Here is a 20,601-nt window from a genome sequence, read left to right as displayed (position 1 = left end):
TAGATACCACATATAAGCGATATCGTACGGTATTTGTATTTCTCTGATTTACTTCACTCACTATGATCGTCTCTAGGTCCGTCCATGTTGTTGCAAATGGCATTATTTCATTCTTTTTCATGGCTGAGTAATACTCCATTGTATGTATGTACCACATCTTCTTGATCCATTCATCTACTGATGGACACCTAGGTTGCTTCCATGCCTTGGCTATTATGAATAGTGCTGCTATGAGCGTTGGGGTGCGTGTATCTTTTTGAATGATAGTTTTGTTTGGATATATGCCCAGGAGTGGGATTGCTGGGTCATATGGTAGCTCTGTTTTTACTTTTTTGAGGAACCTCCATACTGTTCTCCATAGTGGCTGCACTGATGTCCATTCCCACCAACAGTGCAGGAGGGATCCCTCCTTGGTGTGACTTTCTATTCCCTGAATTCTTTCTTTTAGTCCATGCTCCCTGTTTTTGTTCTGTCCTTCTGCTCCATTTGTCAATACCTCCATGTAGTATCTTCCATTTTCCTCACAAGACCAACAGTCATAGCAACTGCAAACAATGACAACACCAAAGTTCCCAAATCTACAGAAATTTCAGGTGAGATTCACTCTGCCCTCACTTCCTTCTCCACCATCTGCCTTTATTCCTTGTTTCAGTCCTGTAGTTTGCACACCTCCTTGTTAGGGATAATTCTTTGTGAGGCCTCTGCTATCAGGGAGCGACATCTGTCCTCACTTTTTCTGTTGTGTCCCTTTTCTCCTGGCTTTCGTCCTCTTAAGAGACTGTAGTGAACACATGTGCAAGCCTGTTTTCATCGTGTATTTACCCGATTTCTTTGTAATTGAACCCTCTTACTTCCGTGCTCCCTTATTTCTCCTTAAGATTTGGGGTAGATCCAGCTCCTCCTGAATCGTGACATTTGTCTTCTCTTGCCTGCGCCCCCAATATTCTTTTCTAATGCCATGCATTCAACTCCCTTTTCTAAAAGCCACTCCCAGACTTCTGTCTTCATTTCAGAGCTTCCTGAAAATCCACATTGCTTTCCAAAAGGTTAGACATTGTCATGTCTCTTTGGATATCTGATAGCATCTCAAACTGGAAAAGTCAGTGGTGATTTTATGAGCTTTTTAAAACTTAGAGTTGATTATTATAACTCTATATTATAACAGCTTCAGGTGTACAGCATATTTTATAGATTATAATCCATTTAAAGTTATTGTAAATTATTGGCTGTATTCCCTGTGTTCTACATTGTATCTTATTTATCTTATACATAAGAGTTTGTAGGTATGGTCTTCCTTCAGCCATCTGAGCCTAGCAGATTTGTTTTATAGTTTATTTAGAGATCATGGTGCCAATTAACTAGGAGAAATTATTTCTCATAGATTAGGAATATAGATTAGGGCAACTATTAAAAGGGAATTTCATCTTCTAATATTAAATCTAGGCTTTATGATCTCCTAGGGAACTGTCAGTGTCTGTGTTTTTTCCCATTTTTACATGGCATTGGGAGCAGCCTTAAGAGCCATTAAATATGCTTTCACAGTACAAAATATGCTTAGAGCCTCCATCAAATGAACATATTAAAAATAAAATTTGGAAATCAGTGCAAATGTGCTGAATGAAGAGACATGTATATTGAGAGGGTCATCAAGAGAAAGTGTTTCAGTGGTTTCACAGTAAATAAAAACTCAATCTCAGGAGTCCCCCCCCTCCATTTTTTTTTTTTTTTTTTTTTTTTTTTGCGGTACGCGGGCCTTTCACTGCTGTGGCCTCTCCCGTTGCAGAGCACAGGCTCCGGACGCGCAGGCTCAGCGGCCATGGCTCACGGGCCCAGCCGCTCCGCGGCACGTGGGATCTTCCCGGACCGGGGCACGAACCCGTGTCCCCTGCATCGGCAGGCGGACTCTCAACCTCTGCGCCACCAGGGAAGCCCAGGAGTCCCCTCTTAATTAAAGTGAAATTTAAGAATATTTCAAAGTGTACTACTTATTGCATAGTTTTAAGTATAAGATTATTTTTCCTGTTTATGAGAATAAGCCATGAGATAAAAGAGGAATTCTCATGAAAACATATAACACAAAAACACTTGAGAATTTCTCTCTGGTGAACTTATTCATGATTTACGCATAATTCCATTGGATTTTATTTCACAAGGACTTTTATTTGCGTTAATTCAATATCCTTTTGTACATAGTTTGATCCTGAAATGTCTGAGAATCTACAACATATTTTTGATAAACGTCCTATTCAGAGGAGAACATCACACCATTATTTGTAACACACAGTCCTATAAATTGGATGGAACTGCAGCTGGCTTCATGATTACATGTCTACATGTGTTATTATGCAGCTGGAAATGAAAAAGATCTCAATTCTGTGCTCAAATGTGGATCTGGTTATCAGGACATGGTTATGGTCTAGCACAAGTTAGAATATAGAGATAAGCTCTCCACATTCCAGGGTCTACCTTTCTTGGAGCAGCGTTACATTTTATCTAGAACATTCCTCAGTTCCTCACTTTGCAGGTTTGGAGTCAAAAATCCATGAGATCTTCCCCATTCTGGTTCACTTAGCCAATGACTATGTGTAGACTTCGCCCTTTTAGCATGTAATGGCTATAGGACAGTTGAACCCAAGGAGATGCAAACAGAAACCCAACTGCCTTGTTTTAAGAGCATCCCGGTGTTGCCTTGACTTCACTGTAATCCCCAGGATTTCAGTGCTGTCTAGTTGGAATGCCAGGTCCGGTGGGCCATCAAGGTGGGTAGCTTTCAATACACGAGAATGCACATCCAAGAAAATTAATGCAGTGTCCCAGTACTTCAGCTTAGCATTGAAAAGTAAAATCACATCTGCTCAGATAGAGTTCCAAATACCCAGGATCTTCCTAGAGGCCGTTAAATGCAAAGTTTTAAAATTTACTGGACCCTCTTTATTGAACTATTTTTAACAGGCTACAGTGGCAAAATATTTTTAGGCAGTGGGTGGGGGGGGGGTCTGTCCCTTCCCCAAACGATGTGAAAGACCGGGCTGTGTTAGACGGGGTGGTAAGAGCAATACAGCTTCAGGGATTTTCCGGTTGTTTTCTTTAATAAATATACTTTCCACATCAGCTGCTTTGAGCTGCGTTGCTGGAACTTTTTTTCCATTCTTTACAAGTACATGTTTTTGGGTGAGTTCAAAAAGATTCGACTAGGCACTGTCCTTTGAGTGTGGTGATAAACTAGAGGTGACACAGGCTTAAGACCAAGTGTCAGTTGCTCGTGGAGAGTTGTCAGGATTTGAGCACCACGTGCTTTCCAGGGAGCACACGTGACAGGAATCAAATGAAAGCCAAGACACTAGTATATCAAAAATAACTCATAAAAAATAACTTGTAAAAAAATTTGGGGAAAAGAAAACAGAACAGAACTTCCCTGGTGGCACAGTGGTTAAGAATCCACCTGCCAACGGAGGGGACATGGGTTCCATCCCTGGTCCTGGAAGATCCCACATGCCACGGAGCTGCTAAGCCCACGCGCCACAACTACTGAGCCTCCTTGCCACAACTACTGAAGCCCGCGTGCCTAGAGCCTGTGCTCCGCAACAAGAGAAGCCACTGCAATGAGAAGCCCGCGCACCGCAACGAAGAGTAGCCCCCGCTCGCCGCAACTAGAGAAAGCCCGTGTACAGCAACAAAGACCCAACGCAGCCAAAAATAAATAACAAAACAAAAAAACAAAACCCAGTTAAGAAAAAGCAAGCATAGTCTCTTTTAAAAATAAAATTGACTATAATATTGGGAACCACAAGGAATGTCTTCCTTAACGTGAACGTTTTTAATAAAAGGATTAATAACCCTCTGTTTACAAATCTCTCAATCTTTCTCCCAATTTTATTCACATTATGATTATTTTTTTTTGGCTCTCAATTCTCAAGAGATTTACTTATACACTTTGGAAAGACAATGTCCACGAACTGTTGAACCGTATTTGAAATCTGTTTCACCAAGAATGTGGATACTTAGAAAATCAGATTACTTCTGGGTTTGGAAGAACAGTTAGTCTAACCTAAGCATCTTCCTCCTAGTTCAACCATTTTTCCAGCGTTCCACCAAACTATTCATCAGCCTATGCCTGTACATCTCCAGGGTGAGGGGATTCAATGCCTTGAAAAAAACAAACTTGAGAGTATAACTTTTTACTGAAACGTGACTAAAAGGGTAAAACTGTTACAATAGAAAAATGTTGTATCCACATTCATTTAAGATTAAGAAAAGCCTATCATTTCTTTCCTTCTCCCAAATTAAATGATGGAAATAATATTTGCTTGCAGTTTTAAGTTCCATAACAGTTTTCACATCTATTTAATCCAGTTATGGTCGCAAAGTTAAAGCAGGTTCCCACAGCCTTAAAAAACACCTTAACTATATATATTATGAAAGTATCCAACACTAAATAAATGGGCAGTGTGTGTGGATCCTTCTGTCTTAGGCATTAAATAATCCCTGTTTGATAAATAAAGGCAGTGAGGGTCAGGAGAGACAAATGAATTACCAGAGATACCATTAGAATTCAGATTTCCTACTTTAAAACTGTATGACCTTTCCAACCCACCGTGCTAATTTTCTTGTTCTCCAATAGGAATATTTTTCAAGCTCACTTTTTTCTAATTGTACTTTTTTTCTCCCAGAGGGATATTCATTGCTCTCTATGCCAGTACCTGTTAAAAGGCAGTTTAAGAAAGGTATGCTTATGTCATTATTTGCCTGTCTGTATAGTGAAACATCCCGTGTATCAATGTCAGGACGGATACGTTCAATTTCAGCTTGTTGGTGAACTGTGGCATGAATTCACGTAAATTACATTTCTTATGCCTCAGCACTTTATTCTCTGTGATGTGTATTTTTCTTTATCTTTTCAAGTTTCTACTGTTGGCAAAAAAAATAACCTATAATTTCAATTTTTAACCAGTTTAAAGTATACAATTTTTTACCTTTTGGTTGATTTTTATTGAGATATAATTTACATTTATAACATTGTGTACATTTAAGGTGTCCAGTGGGGTTAATTTGACACATTTGTATCTTGCTTTACGATCACCACCGAGGCTTTAGCTAATGCCTCTGTCCCATTATATAATTATTATTTTTGTAGTCAGGAGGTTTAAGATCTAGTCTCTTAGGAATTTTGAAGTATATAAAGCACTGTTGTTGAGTGTAATCTCTGTGCTGTGCATTAGCTCTCCAGAATTTATGCATCTTCTGTTTGTAAGTTTGTATCACTAAACAGCATCTCCACCTACTCCGTACCCTCCCAGTCTCTGGGAACCACCGTTCTACTCTCTGATTCTACGAGTTCAGCTTTTTTAGATTCAACACATAAGTGAGATCATGCGGTATTTAGACTTGCCCTTCTGTGTCCAGCTTGTCTCACTTAGCATAATGCCCTCAAGGTCCATCCATGTTGTCTCAAAAGGCAAGGTTTCCTTCTTTTTATGGTGAATAATATTCTGCTATGTATATTTACCACATCTTTTTTTAAAAAAAAATTGTATTGGAGTATAGTTGACTTATAATATTGTGTTACTTTTTGCTGTACAGCAAAATGAATCAGTTACACATATATCCAGTCTTTTTAGGTTCTTTTTGCATATAGGTCATTACAGAGTATTGAGTAGAGTTCCCTGTGCTACAGAGTAGGTCCTTATTAGTTATGTATCTATATACAGTAGTGTATATATGTCAGTCCCAATCTCCCAATTTATGCTTCCCCTGCTTTCCCCCGTGGTAACCATACGTTTATTTTCTACTTCTGTGACTCTATATATTTGTACCGTTTTTTAAGATTCCACATATAAGCGATACATGATATTTGTCATTCTCTGACTTACTTCACTCGGTATGACCATCTCTAGGTCCATCCATGTTGCTGCAAATGGCATTATTGCATTCTTTTTTATCACTGAGCAATATTCCATTGTATATATGGACCACAAATTCTTTATCCATTCATCTGTCGATAGACACTTAGGTTGCTCCCATGTCCTGACTATTGTAAATAGTGCTGCTATGAACACTGGGGTGCATGTATCTTTTCGAATTTCGGTTTTCTCTCGTATATGCCCAGTAGTGAGATTGCTGGGTCATATGGTAGTTTTGTTTTTAGTTTTTTAAGGAACCTCCATACTGTTCTCCATAGTGGCTGCACCAGTTTACATTCCCACTAACAGTGTAGGAGGGTTCCCTTTTCTCCACAACCTCTCCAGCATTTATTGTTTGTAGATTTTTTGATGATGGCCATTCTGACTGCTGTGAGGTGATACCTCGTTGTAGTTTTGATTTGCATTTCTCTAATGATTAGTGATGTTGAGCATCTTTTCATTTGCTTTTTAGCCATCTGTATGTCTTCTTTGGAGAAATGTCTATTTAGATCTTCTGCCCATTTTTGGATTGGGTTCTTTGTTTTTGTTGATATTGAGCTGCATGAGCTGTTTGTATATTTTGGAGATTAATCCCTTGTTGGTTGCTTCATTTGCAAATGTTTTCTCCCATTCTGAGGGTTTTTGTTTTTTTTTCATTTTGTTTATGGTTTCCTTTGCTATGCAAAAGCTTATAAATTAAGTTTACCGGTATTGTAGTGAGTATCAGATCTCCATCCCTTTCTTTGTTTGAGCATTCCATTGAACAGATGGACCGCATTTTGTTTATCTGCTGATGTACATTTGCACTGCTTCCACCTTTCACTATTATGAATACTAATTCTCTGATCATCCATGTAGGTGTGTTTGCAGTTTTCTGGGGTCTGTATACCTAGGCTTGGAATTGCTAGGTCTTTTCAACCGAGTTTTGCACATTATATTTTTTATTTCAACAGACATAAATATGATTTCCGCAAGCTCACATGACCTCACATTTTGAATGACATTCTTTCTCATTATCCAATGACTGCTCCTTTGCTCCTTTAAAATGATCATTGTGTCCTGCGCACGATAGAGAAGAGCGTATGTGAAAATATAAGCAAAGTGTATTTCGATGTGGAGGTTTATTTGGCATTATCAGTCTGTTCCAATCACAAATTGCTGTTATAGCCAGACCACGTTAAAAATTCCCTTAAATACACGAGGGACAGCACATTAAAAATGACCCAGGAATTTTAAACCAAGTTGAAACTGAAGTCTATGCCACACACGTGCTATTCATGGCAATTATCACTTTATTGTCTTTCTAAGAAGTATTAGGAGTCTTCAGACGTCTGCATGTGATGTGTCCTTTCTGTAATGCTGAAAGTATGGCAAGATTGAACTGTTTGTGGGTTAACATATTTATTTAAATGTCTACAAGTTGAACTTAGGGTATCCTTTTTGTTGCCCTATTAAAAAACATTAACTCGGTACAAAGATCTGGAAAAAATGTTCACTGAACTATAGTTGAAAGTCACAGCCTGTGTATCAATGAAAATCCCAGGTTCCAGTTTTTTTTTTAAAAAGAGAAACTCCTCAGGGATAAATGAAGATGGAGAGCATGTCTCTAAGCCCCTGCAGAAAGCCCTCCCCTTCAGACTCGCAGATCCGTCTTCCATGCAGGAGATCCTAAATTAGGGAACAGGACAGTTGAAGGAGCCCCAGACTGGTCCATGTTCTGTGTTTTTCTGTTGTCTGCATTAGTTTGCATAGCACAGGGAAGCAGCAGGATGGTATAATTACCACCATCTTTCTTGGAGCAAATTAATCTCCACTCACCTGCCGGGAGTCAATGAAGCAGAAAAGACCCCAGTGGAGAAATATTTCTTTTGTGCACCAAAGCTCAAACCTAGTTTAAACCTTGAAACGCCAACGTGTAATTTATCTCACTGTTCTCTATCAGCAGTTAAGGTAACAGGTAAAAATAGGACATTGGAAGGGGTTTCTAAACACTTGGTGGAAGCTGGCTCGTGTTTGCTCTGTTTAAATGTATGACCCACACCTGTCTGCCGGTTTGGAGACAGCGGACTTCTCATCAATTCCCATTTTCTTCCACAAGATTTGGAGCTCATGGTTGGTAGGAAATAACCAGCGTGTTGCATTTTTTCCCCCCCCTTTGTAGATTTTTTTTCTTCCGTTATTTTACGAGGAAGTTTCACTTTCTTTATTTTTCTCATAAAAATGAGTGCATTTGGATGGGATTTGTAATGCAAGATGTATTTCGAACTAAATGAAAATGAAAACAAAACACACTACGATGTGGGATATGCAGGAAAAGAAACAGAAAAATTGGTCTTGGGATGTTTGCGTTAGTTAAAAAAAAGTCTCAGAGAAAATATCTAAGCTTCCACTTTAAAAGCCAGAAAAAATAAAAGCAAATTAAATCTAAAATAAGTGGAAGGAAAGAAATAATAAAGAGCAGAACAAAAATCAATGAGAGACAAAACTGTTAAACAGTGGATGAAACCAATTAAATCCAAAGCTATTCCTTTGGAAAGTTCAGTAAAATTGATTAATTTCTAGCCATCTAGTCAGGAGGAAGAAAGGAGGTAAGACACAAATAGATAAAAGAGGGGCACTGCTAAGGGCTTCATAAATATTGATGTAATAATTAGTGACCCTTATGAACAAGTTAATACCGATATATCTGGCAACTTAAAGAATCAGTGAACAAATTATATAAAAGATGCAAATTACTAAAACTCACACAGGAAAAAAATAACATATAGTCTTATGTATATTTAACAAATATAATTTGCAGTGAAATAGTTTCCAAAGAAAACTTGAAACAAAAATGGCTTATTAGGCGAATCCTAAAAAAAAAAAAAAGATTTATGGAATAAAACTACTGAATATAGGCAAAATCGTCTAGAAAATAGAATATGAGAAAATGCTTTCTAAGTCATTTTAGGAGGCTAGTAGAATCAGAACCTAAAGAAGACATTATAATAAAAAGAAACTACAGATGAAGAAATCTAGTAAATCCCTCGTAAATCTAGGGGTAAAAATCTTTAACAAAATAATAGAATAGTAGAATCTATTGATGTATAAAAATTATCATACATCTTGGCCAAGTTGGGTTTAAACATAGGAATATATGGTGGGTTTCACACTCAGTAACCCATCAGGGTAAGTCAGCATATTAATAGAATAAAAATGAGATTCCAAGTGATAAGAATAATAACAGTTTGCTAAGAGTAGCTGAAATAGAAAAGGCAGTTGACAAAACTGAAACATAAAAGCTAAACATAGAATTTTTCTGTAAGAAATTATAAGACAATTGGTGACCTTCCGTTAGGCGAAGATCTTGTAGGTAGGACACAAAACACGTAGACTAAAGGAAAACTATAAGTTGTGTTTCATTAATATTTAAAATTTCCATTTTTAAAGACTTCAGAGTGTGATATTAATCCACAAATTGGGAGAAAGAATTTACAAAATAAAGGGTTCCTTTTTAAAATTTTTTTTCAGCGGACTATAGAAAGAACACTCAGAAATGAACAAGAAGAAAGGACATCAGCACAAAATGATTTAAATGGCCGAACAGTTTAAACAGACATTTTATCCAATAAATTTGCAAATAACCCAGTTAAGCCGACTGTGCTCTTTTCCCCACGGGGACCCGATGTCCAGTAGCTGCAAACAACAGCCTCCTCGGTAGTGTATACAGCCTGTCGCCTGTATGGGTTGCCCTAAGGGACCTTGGATTCAGCCCTTTCCCGTGCACATTCGTGACTGGCCTGCTGTCCCCAATCGAGGCTCCAGACAGGTATGCGTGGTGCCTTTGGAAAGCCCCAGGGCACAGTGGCCAGGGTCCACATGGGCCAAGTCATAATGTCCACTGGCACCAAGCTGCAGAACGAGGAACGTGTGATTGAGGCCAAGTTCAAGTTCCCTGGACGCCAGAAGATCCACATCTCCAAGAAATGGGGATTTACTAAGTTTAACGCGGATGAATCTGAAAACATGGTGGCAGAAAAGCGGCTCATCCTGGATGGCTGTGAGGTCACACACATCCCCAGTTGTGTCCCTCTGGACCAATGGCGGGCCCTTCGCTCATGAGACCCTTGGCACTGTTCCCTCCTTACTCATGTCCACCAAGAAACCCTACTTTCTTGTCAAAAAAAAAAAATGCAAATAACCAATAAACACCTAAAGTATAATCAATATCACTAGTCATTAGGAAAGCAAATTAAAGCTACAAGTTACTGCTGCACATACACTAGGGGGGCTAAAATTAAAAAGGCGGATGATACCAAGTGTTGGTGATGATGTGAGTCACCTGGAAGAATTCTCCATGCGGGTGGAAATGTAATGTTAGAAAGCCACTTTGGACAGCGATTTCACTTTTTAAAATAAAATTAAATATACGCTTGACGTAAAATCATCCTGCAATGCCTCTCCAGGTATTTATCCAAGAAAATTAAAGACCCTTTTACTCATGGCCAGCACGGCATTGTCTATGCCCTTTTAACTCATAACAAACAAAAACGGGAAACAACCCAACTGTCTGTCCCCCGGTCAATGGATGGTCCTGTTTCTGCAAGATGGATCACTTCTCTCCAATAAAAGAAAAAAACTACAAAGATTCACAGTAGGAATGACTCTCAAAAACATTGACCTCAGTGAAAGAAGCCAGGCAGAAAAAGGAGACTCATTTCGATGAATTTCTCAAGAAAAACGAGTGACTTAGAGAAACCTAGGAGCCATCGTGGGGAAGGATGGGGTGGGAGGCTCACTGCAGTGGGACACCTGGGAATGTAGAGGGGATTGAAAGGGTCCCCATCTTGGTTGTGATGACTTTCACATGTTTACGTATATTTCTCAGAAACTCTCAAGTTCTATGGTTTCTCACTGAAGTTTTAGTAGGGATTTTATTGTACATCAGTCGTCGATTAATGAAGATGGTTTAAAAAAATTTCAGAAGACAGCACAGATCGGGGAGGGGGTGTCTATGAACAGTCTCACTTTGAAGAGCCTCCTTGGAGGGAAATCCCACTTGCTTCTGTGTGGGAAGGGTGGTATCCCGAAAGCTTCCTGGATTCTAGCCGTTCTGGGAGGCCACCACGGGGGATTGCCAGCTGAGAGGGTGAAGAGCAAAATCGAGTGGAAAGGGCTTCCCTGGTGGCGCACTGGTTGAGAGTCCACCTGCCGATGCAGGAGACATGGGTTCGTGCCCCGGTCCGGGAAGATTTGCCGCGGAGCGATTGGGCCCGTGAGCCATGGCCGCTGAGCCTGCAACGTCTGGAGCCTGTGTTCCGCAACGGGAGAGGCCACGGCAGTTAGAGGCCCGCGTACCCCCCCCCCAAAAAAAAAATCGAGTGGAAAGCTGCATCTCTATCAAACCCAACCCCAAATTTATACATTTATTCCCCCAAACCAACTCCATTTTCTAACTGGAAAAAAAGTGTGTCCTATCTTTATGGCAACTTTGACCTTAGAGTTTTCATCTCCCCCTTTGTCTTAAGCTATAATGGATTTTTTTTTTTTACTCTAGTCAGGAATCTTGACTGAACCATTTCTCCCTAAAATTGAAAAGGAAGAAGAGGTGGGGGAGGGGGGAATGTTAGCTTGTGCGCCATGTATATAGAAGCGTTCTCTTTACATTGAACTAAATGGCTCTTAAAAATTAAGCCTGATTAGCCAATAATATTTTTTAAAAAGAATTAGATTACTTCACAAGGTGTAAAGATGATTGGCAGCTTCAGGGGAAATTGCTTCCTCTGGGATTTGATCAACTCGATGAGAAATAGAAACCTAAGATCATTACGGGGGTCACGGTTTTTTCAGTTCTTTTCAAACGTGTAAGTGGGGTAAAGAAATTAAGCATTGAAGCATGGTTTTAAAACTCAGAATGAATGCACTGCAGTCGAATTCCAATTGATTACTGAACAACCCATGTCAAATCAGTGAATTTGGTAAATAATAATAATAATGGTCATAGTAATAATACATCAGGGCCTTTTGGGCATTAAAGCTGAGCTATGTCATCTATCTTCTCATTTGTTTCGGACCTAAAAAATAAGATTGACCTTAAGTGAACTCATGAAATGTGCTCTATGGTCATTATGTAAAACTTGGTTGAAGCGTGTGGCATCGATACATTAATTTTTATGGATAAAAGAGCCATTCAGATCTTAGTCATTTCTTTAACAGATTGTTCACTGTAAAATAAGTGTTGGTCAGGTGGTCTGAAAGGTCATGGATGCTAAGAGATGTCTGTGTGCCCCGGTTAGACCACAACAAAGAAGTAAGATAGGCTCTTTTTTTTTTCCCTCCGAAAGCTCAACTGTCATTCAAAGAAAGAAAGCTTAAATGATGGCTTAAGGTAGATAGCAGTGAACAGGAGGATTGCAAAAGGAGAATGTATTGCATCTTGCTTGTTTAAGTTTGCAAAGAAAAGATAAGGCTAGCCAAGAAGCGGAATGAGATAACTCCAACACACGTTGGCTGTGGGAGTAAAAGGCTCTTTTATACACACCTTCCATCGAAGAGAAAAGGAATTCCGAGCCCCGCCCCTGCCCAGAAAAACCCCAGGAAGAATATTAAATCAGCATCCATCCTCAAATCCGAGCTATCGAATGCGGTCTCCCCTGTGCAGATGAAGTGGTAAGATTTATGAGAAAGTTGGTCCTCCATTAGAAGAAATGTATTATCAAACAAATATAAATTTGGAAGTGAGAACAGAGTACAAAACTCCAACTCATGTTTTCTGAGTCAGGGTTTTGTCTGTGTGCTTCCATAGGAACAGAATTATTTGCGGGGCACCTGTCATCTCAGAATGGAACCCCACATCCCATCTTTCTTGCTGTGAGCTGAGGTCCTGGGACTCGGTTCTCGGGGAATAACCTGAAATGCCGTGGGGCAATTTGCATGAAATGCTTCCTAAAACAGAAAGCATGTTCCTTCTGTGTTTTTCCTGGTGCCTTAAAGAAAAAGTTTCCCAACCCATGCCCTAGTGGATAGCAAATGCTTATGGGAAAGGAAAGTAGTATATACTTTTCTCTATGTTTTCCTAGCATAGCCTGAAAGAATGTGCATATAAACTAAGCACTCAATAAAATAAAATTATAATGTTCCACTTTGTAATTAAATTCTTCCTATGACAAGATTACTTCTACCTTCATATCCCACCCCTCTAGGTGGACACAAAGCATGGAGCTGATATCCCTGTGCTATGTGGCTGCTTCCCACTAGCTATCTGTTTTACATTTGGTAGTGTATATATGTCCATGCCACTCTCTCACTTCATCCCAGCTTACCCTTCGCCCTCCCCATGTCCTCAAGTCCATTCTCTATGTCTGCGTCTTAATTCCTGTCCTCCCCCAAGGTTCTTCAGAACTTTTTTTTTTTAGATTCCATATATATGTGTTAGCATACAGTATTTGTTTTTGTCTTTCTGACTTCACTCTGTATGACAGACTCTAGGTCCATCCACCTCACTATAAATAACAATTTCATTTCCTTTTATGGCTGAGTAATAGTCCATTGTATGTGCCACTTTTTCTTTTTCCATTCATCTGTCGATGGACACTTAGGTTGCTTCCGTGTCCTGGCTATTGTAAATAGAGCTGCAGTGAACATTGTGGTACATGACTCTTTTTGAATTACGGTTTTCTCAGGGTATATAACCCAGCAGTGGGATTGCTGGGTCATGTGGTAGTACTATTTTTAGCTTTTTAAGAAACCTCCATACTGTTTTCCATACTGGTTGTATCAGTTTACATTCCTACCAACAGTGCAGGAAGGTTCCCTTTTCACCACACCCTTTCCATCATTTATTATTTCTAGCTTTTTTTGATAATGGCTGTTCTGACCAGCGTGAGGTGATACCTCATTATAGTTCTCATTTGCATTTCTCTAATTATTAGTGATGTTGAGCATCTTTTCATGTGCCTCTTGGCCATCTGTATGCCTTTCTTGGTGAAATGTCTATTTAGATCTTCTGCCCATTTTTTAACTGGATTGTTCGTTTTTTTTGATATTGAGCTCTCTGAGCTGTTTTTATATTTTAGAGATTAATCCTTTGTTGTTTCATTTGCAAATATTTTCTTCCATTCTGAGGGTTGTCTTTTTGATGGTTTCCTTTGCTGTGCAAAAGCTTTTAAGTTTAATTTAGTCCCAGTTGTTTATTTTTGTTTTTATTTCCGTTACTCTAGGAAGTGGATCAAAAAAGATCTTGCTGTCGTTTATTTGAAAGAATGTTTTTCCTATGTTTTCCTCTAAGAGTTTTATAGTGTCTGGTCTTACATTTAGGTCTTTAATCCATTTTGAGTTTATTTTTGTGTATGGTGTTAGGGAGTGTTCTAATTTCACTCTTTTACATGTAGCTGTCCAGTTTTTCCAGCACCACTTATTGAAGAGGCTGTCTTTTCTCCACTGTATGTTCTTGCTTCCTTTATCAAAGGTAAGGTGACCATAGGTGTGTGGGTTTGTCTCTGGGCTTTCTACCCTGTTCCATTGATCTGTATTTCTGTTTTTGTGCCAGTATCATACTGTCTTGCTTACTGTAGCTTTGTAGTGTAGTCTGAAGTCAGGGAGCCGGATTCCTCCAGCTCTGTTTTTCATTCTCAAGATTGCTTTGGCTATTCGGGGTCTTTTGTGTTTCCATACAAATTGTGAAATTTTTTCTAGTTCTGTGAAAAATGCCATTGATAGTTTGATAGGGTTTGCACTGAATCTGTAGATTGCTTTGGGTAGTATAGTCATTTCCACAATGTTGATTCTTCCAGTCCAAGAACATGGTATATTTCTCCATCTGTTTATGTCATTTTTGATTTCTTTCATCAGTGTTTTATAGTATTCTGAGTACAAGTCTTTTCGCCTCCTTAGGCAGGTTTATTCCTGGTATTTTATTCTTTTTGTTGCAGTGGTAAATGGGAGTGTTTCTTTAATTTATCTTTCTGATTTTCCATTGTTGGTGGATAGGAATGCCAGAGATTTCTGTGCTTTAATTTTGTATCCTGCAACCTTAACAAATTCACTGATTAGTTCTAGTAGTTTTCTGGTGGCATCTTTAGGATTTTCTATGTATGGTATCATGTCATCAGCAAACAGTGACAGGTTTACTTCTTGTTTTCCAGTTTGGGTTCCATTTATTTCTTTATCTTCTCTGATTGCTGTGGCTAAAACTTCTAAAACTATGTTGAATAATAGTGGTGAGAGTGGGCAACCTTGTCTGGTTCCTGATCTTAGTGGAAATGCTTTCAGTTTTTCACCATTGAGAATGATGTTGGCTGTGGGTTTGTCATATATGGCCTTTATTATGTTGAGATAGGTTCTCTCTTTGCCCGCTTTCTGGAGAGTTTTTATAATAAATGGGTGTTGAATTTTGTCAAAAGCTTTTTCTGCATCTATTGAGATGATCATATGGTTTTTATTCCTTAATTTGTTAATGTGGTTGTTGTGTGTATTGTTTTGTGTATATTTGAAGAATCCTTGCATCCTTGTGATAAACTCCACTTGATCATGGTGTATGATCCTTTTAATGTGTTGTTGGATTCTGTTTGCTAGTATTTTGTTCAGGATTTTTGCATCTATGTTCATCAGTGATATAGTTTATAATTTTCTTTTTGGGGGATATCTTTTTCTGGTTTTGGTATCTGGGTGATGGTGGCTTTGTAGAATGATTTTGGGAGTGTTTCTCCCTCTGCAATGTTTTTGGAAGAGTTTGAGAACGATCAGTGTTAGCTCTTTTCTAAATGTTTGTTAGAATTCGCCTATGAAGCCATCTGGTCCTGGACTTTTGTTTGTTGGAAGATTTTTAATTACAGTTTCAATTTCATTACTTGTGATAGGTCTGTTTATATTTTCTAATTCTTCCTGGTTCAGTCTTGGAAAATTGTACCTTTTGAGGAATATGTAAATTCTTTCGTCCATTTTATTGGCATACAGTTGTTTGTAGTAGCCTCTTATAATCCTTTGTATTTATGCTGTGTCAGTTGTGATTTCTCCGTTTTGATTTCTAATTTTATTGATTTGTGTCCTCTCCCTTTTTTTCTTGGTGAGTCTGGCTAAGGGTTTATAACTTTCGTTTATCTTCTCAAAGAACCGGCTTTTAGTTTTATTCATCTTTGCTATTGTTTTCTTCCTTTCTGTTTCATTTATTTCTCCTCTGATCTTTATGATTTCTTTTCTTCTACTGACTTTGGGTTTTCTTTGTTCTTCTTTCTCTAGTTGTTTCAAGTGTAGGGTGAGATTGTTTATTTGAGACTTTTCTTGTTTCTTGAGGTGAGATTGAGTTGCTATGAACTTTCCTCTTAGAACTGCTTTTGCTGTGTCCCCCAGGTTTTGGGTAGTCGTGTTTTCATTGTCATTTCTTGCTTTGTGTTTTTAAATTTCTTCTTTAATTTCTTCAGTGATCTCTTAGTTATTTAGTAGCACACTGTTTAGCCTCAGTGTATTTGTGTCTTTTACAGTTTTTTTCCTGTAATTGATTTCCAGTCTCATAGCGTTGTGGTCAGAAAAGATGCTTGATACAATTTCAATTTTCTTATATTTTCCAAGGCTTGATCTGTGACCCAGGATGTGATCTATCCTGGAGAATTTTCCATCTGCACTTGCGAAGAAAGTGTATTCTACCACTTTTTTTTTTTTTTTTTTTTTTGTGGTACGTGGGCCTCTCACTGTTGTGGCCTCTCCCGTTGCAGAGCACAGGCTCCAGACGCGCAGGCCCAGCGGCCATGGCTCACGGGCCCAGCCGCTCCGCGGCATGTGGGATCTTCCCGGACCGGGGCACGAACCCGTGTCCCCTGTATCGGCAGGCGGACTCTCAACCACTGCGCCACCAGGGAAGCCCTCTACCACTTTTGAGTGCAGTGTTCTATAAATAACAATTAGGTCCATCTGGTCTATTGTGTCATTTAAAGCTTGTGTTTCCTTATTTATTTTCATTTTGCTTGATCTGTCCATTGGTGTAAGTGAGGTGTTGAAGTCCCCTACTATTATTGTGTTACTGTCGATTTCTCCTTTCATGGTTGTTAGCATTGGCTTTATGTATTCGGATGTTCCTATGTTGGGTGCCTACACATTTATAATTGTTATATCTTCTTCTTGGATTGATCCTTTGATCATTATGTAGTGTCCCTCCTTATCTATTGTAACAGTCTTTATTTTAAAGACTGTTTTATCTGATACAAATATAGCTACTCTAGCTTTCTTTTGATTTCCATTTGCATGGAATATCTTTTTCCATCCCTTCACTTTCAGTCTGTATGTGTCCCTAGGTCTGAAGTGGGTCTCCTGTACACAGCATATATATGGGTCTTGGGTTTGTGTCCATTCAGCCAATCTGTGTCTTTTGGTGGGAGTATTTAGTCCATTTACATTCAAGGTTATTATCGATATGTACATTCCTATTATCATTTTCTTAATTATTTTGGGTTTGTTATTGTAGGTCTTTCCCTTCTCTTGTGTTTCCTGCCTAGAGAAGTTCCTTTAGCATTTGTTGTAAAGCTGGCTTGGTGATGCTGAATTCTCTTAGCTTTTGCTTGTCTGTAAAGCTTTTGATTTCTCCATCAAATCTGAATGAGATCCTTGCTCGGTAGAGTAATCTTCAATGTAGGTTTTTCTCTTTCATCACCTTAAGTATATCCTGTCACTCCCTTCTGGCCTGCAGAGTTTCCACTGAAAAATCAGCTGATAACCTTTTGGGGATGTGTTTGCCTGTTATTTTTTGTTTTTCCTTTGTGTTTTTAATATTTTTTCTTTGAATTTAATTTTTGGTAGTTTGACTAGTATGTGTCTTGGTGTGTTTTTCCTAGGGTTTATCCCATATGAGACTCTCTGTGCTTCCTAGACTTGGGTGGCTATTTCCCATGTTAGGGACGTTTGCGACTGTAATCTCTTCAATTATTTTCTCAGACCCTTTCTTTTTCTCTTCTTCTTCTAGGACCCCTGTAATTCGAATGTTGGTGCATTTAGTGTCCCAGAAGTCTCTGAAATTATCTTCAATTCTTTTCATTGTTTTTTCTTTATTCTGCTCCTCAGCAGTTACTTCCACCATTTTGCCTTCCAGCTCACTTATTCGTTCTTCTGCCTCAGTTATTCTGTTATTGATTCCTTCTAGTATATTTTTCATTTCAGTTATTGTGTTGTTCATTTCTGTTGGTTTGTTCTTTAGTTCTTCTAGATCTTTGTTGAACAGTTCTTGTAATTTCTCTATCCGTGCCTCCATTCTATTTCCGAGATTCTGGATCATCTTTACCATCATTACTCTGAATCCTTTTTCAGGTAGATTGCCTATTTCCTCTTCATGTATTTAGTTTTGTAGGTTTTTACCTTGCTCCTTCATCTGTGACATATGTTTTTGCCATCTCATTTTTATGAGTGAGATTGTGTTCCTGTCTTCCTGGTTGTTTGGCCTGAGGCTTCCAACACTGGAGCTTGTTGGCTGTTGGGTACAGCTGGGTCTCGGTGCCGAGGTGAGGACCTCCGGGAGACGTCGCTCCGATGAACGGTCCTTGGGGGTCTCAGGTTCTCTGTTAGTCCAGTGGTTTGGACTTGGAGTTCACACCACAAGAGCTTTGGCCCAACACTGGGCTCGTGAACCAAGATCCCGCAAGCTGCTGGTTCACGTGGGGGTTCCTCCTATCTCTTTGGGGGTCAGAGTCCCCCTCCAGTAGCCAGCCGGCGCCCTGGTTTTGGGGAGACTCTAACTCTGCATTTTCCCACACCGCCATCTTGACTCCGCCTCCCATTCACCAATTTTAAATCTCTAGCAAAAATTAAAATCCCGATGGTCCATGTTTAGGTTGATACAGTACATCTATGCCAGTATGCTTGATATTGGAAACACTACCATTTTTAAGAGGAGGTAAAGGATACCATTACAGAATGTTTCTATACCTGTCCTACAAAAATGAAAGCTTTGAATGTGTTAGTTGAAAGTGAAGTGGTTCTCACTTGCCTACTTGTATAAAAGTTCTAGGCACAGTTGAAATCATATTAGAAAGCAGTGACAGGTTAAAAAAGATAAATAAACATTGTTAATTTTTGATGAGAAATAAAAGAAATAAATGAATACATGTTACCATACTCACACACTTAATATGGAAAGAACTTTTAGATACGTTCAGTGTATTTTTAAGGCAGGTACATATTTAAATAACTATGGAGGAATTTATTCAGTTCGCTTAAATAGTCTTTGTTGAAGGTGAGAATAATTGAAGGTATTTTTAATATCTTTTGCCTGAATTCTTAGTTAACTGAAAGGAGAAAATTTTACTAAGTTTTAATGAATAAGTTAATTTAAATGTGTTGAATTACATATAAATATAGAAATGGGTCTTGGGACTATATTTAAAGGGATGATTAATAGTTTTGAAACATTCTGCTACACACATTATGCCATGTTTTTATCAAATTATTTGCTTAGATTCATTGTATTTTGTTTAAATTTCACAGGGTAAAGACAGACTCTTGTAGTTGTAATGATAGGTACAATCTCTCAACCACTTGGCAGAAACAGAAACAAAGTAATCTAAGGGTGTTACATATGCAACCATAGGGAAATATAAAAGAACACAGGATAATAGGAGTTCCTGGTGGTCCAGTCGTTAAGACTCCAAGCTTCCAGTGCCGGGGGTCCGAGTTCAATCCGTGGTCAGGTAACTAGATCCCACAAGCCAAGCGGTGTGGCAAAAAAAAAAAAAAAAAAAGAAATATGTAGATAAATAAAAGAAAACAGAATATTAAGAGGAATAAGCAGGGAGATAAGTACAGCAGAGCCTTTTTTCCTCCAAACACTGAACACAGAAGGAGAAATAGCATAAAAAATTGTATGTGTGAATTTAGGTACACTTGTATAATTTTAACCACCATTCTGAGATGTGTTTGTGAGCGCGAAATAAAATGGAAGTACTTAGCGCCACTCACAGTTTTTAAAATCCCAGTATATTGTCAGAATTGCCAGTACTTTTTGTTTGCAATTGTTTCTTTACTGCTATAATAAAATGCGTAATGTATGAACTCATAATAAGAGACAGATCCTTGGCCATTTCTGTTGTAAGTCTCTATTGCTAGACACAAATTCCAACCAGCATCTAAAAGTATTACTTTCTGTATTCATTACAAATTCTGGCAAAGCGCAATAACAAGACATTTTAGGACCCATTTTGTCCTATCAGCGCTTTATACAATTGGCCTTATTTTTAAGTTCTTCAGTTTACATATTTAACTCTTTTCATGAAAACGCTACTTGATCATAGTAAAAATCATCATCCGTGTGCCCATCATTTCAGCAGCTGAGGTTACAAAATATCCTAATCTCTTGTGTGGAGTTTGAAATAAACCACCTGATCCTTGGTGTGCAATTACTGTCATGTGACCGCTGTTCCAATTGGCATAATTGGAGGCAAAGGACCCTACTTTACTCACTATGGCCCTTGAACTTTTAACACATGTAAAAAGTGAAACTGTATGTGTGTAATAGCAAGCCTCCAGGTTAGGTGCCAATGACCCTTGCCTTCTGCCCCCCCCCCCCTTTTTTTTTTCATATCCCAGTGCAATGCCCTCTGTACATTTATTGGGGTTGGTTTGTGTGATCAGTACAGTAAGGCAGAGGTGATCAGTGTCACTCCTAAAATTGGATTATAGAAAACATTGTAATTTGGAGATGGCAGAAGAAAGAGGATTTGTAAAGAGATTTATAGAAATACTCCAT

General features: G+C 38.7%; 1 non-coding gene across 1 annotated transcript; it reads left to right on the top strand.

Moving 5' to 3' along the window:
- Positions 1-9,519: 9,519 nt before the first annotated feature.
- On the top strand, positions 9,520-9,653 carry LOC136143144 (small nucleolar RNA SNORA70). Its single transcript, XR_010657845.1, has one exon. It is a non-coding gene; the product is annotated as a small nucleolar RNA SNORA70 (small nucleolar RNA).
- Positions 9,654-20,601: the final 10,948 nt, after the last annotated feature.

The sequence above is a fragment of the Phocoena phocoena genome, chromosome X, assembly GCF_963924675.1.
Source record: "Phocoena phocoena chromosome X, mPhoPho1.1, whole genome shotgun sequence".
Taxonomy (NCBI): Eukaryota; Metazoa; Chordata; class Mammalia; order Artiodactyla; family Phocoenidae; genus Phocoena; species Phocoena phocoena.
This window is presented reverse-complemented; position numbering and strand designations above follow the sequence as displayed.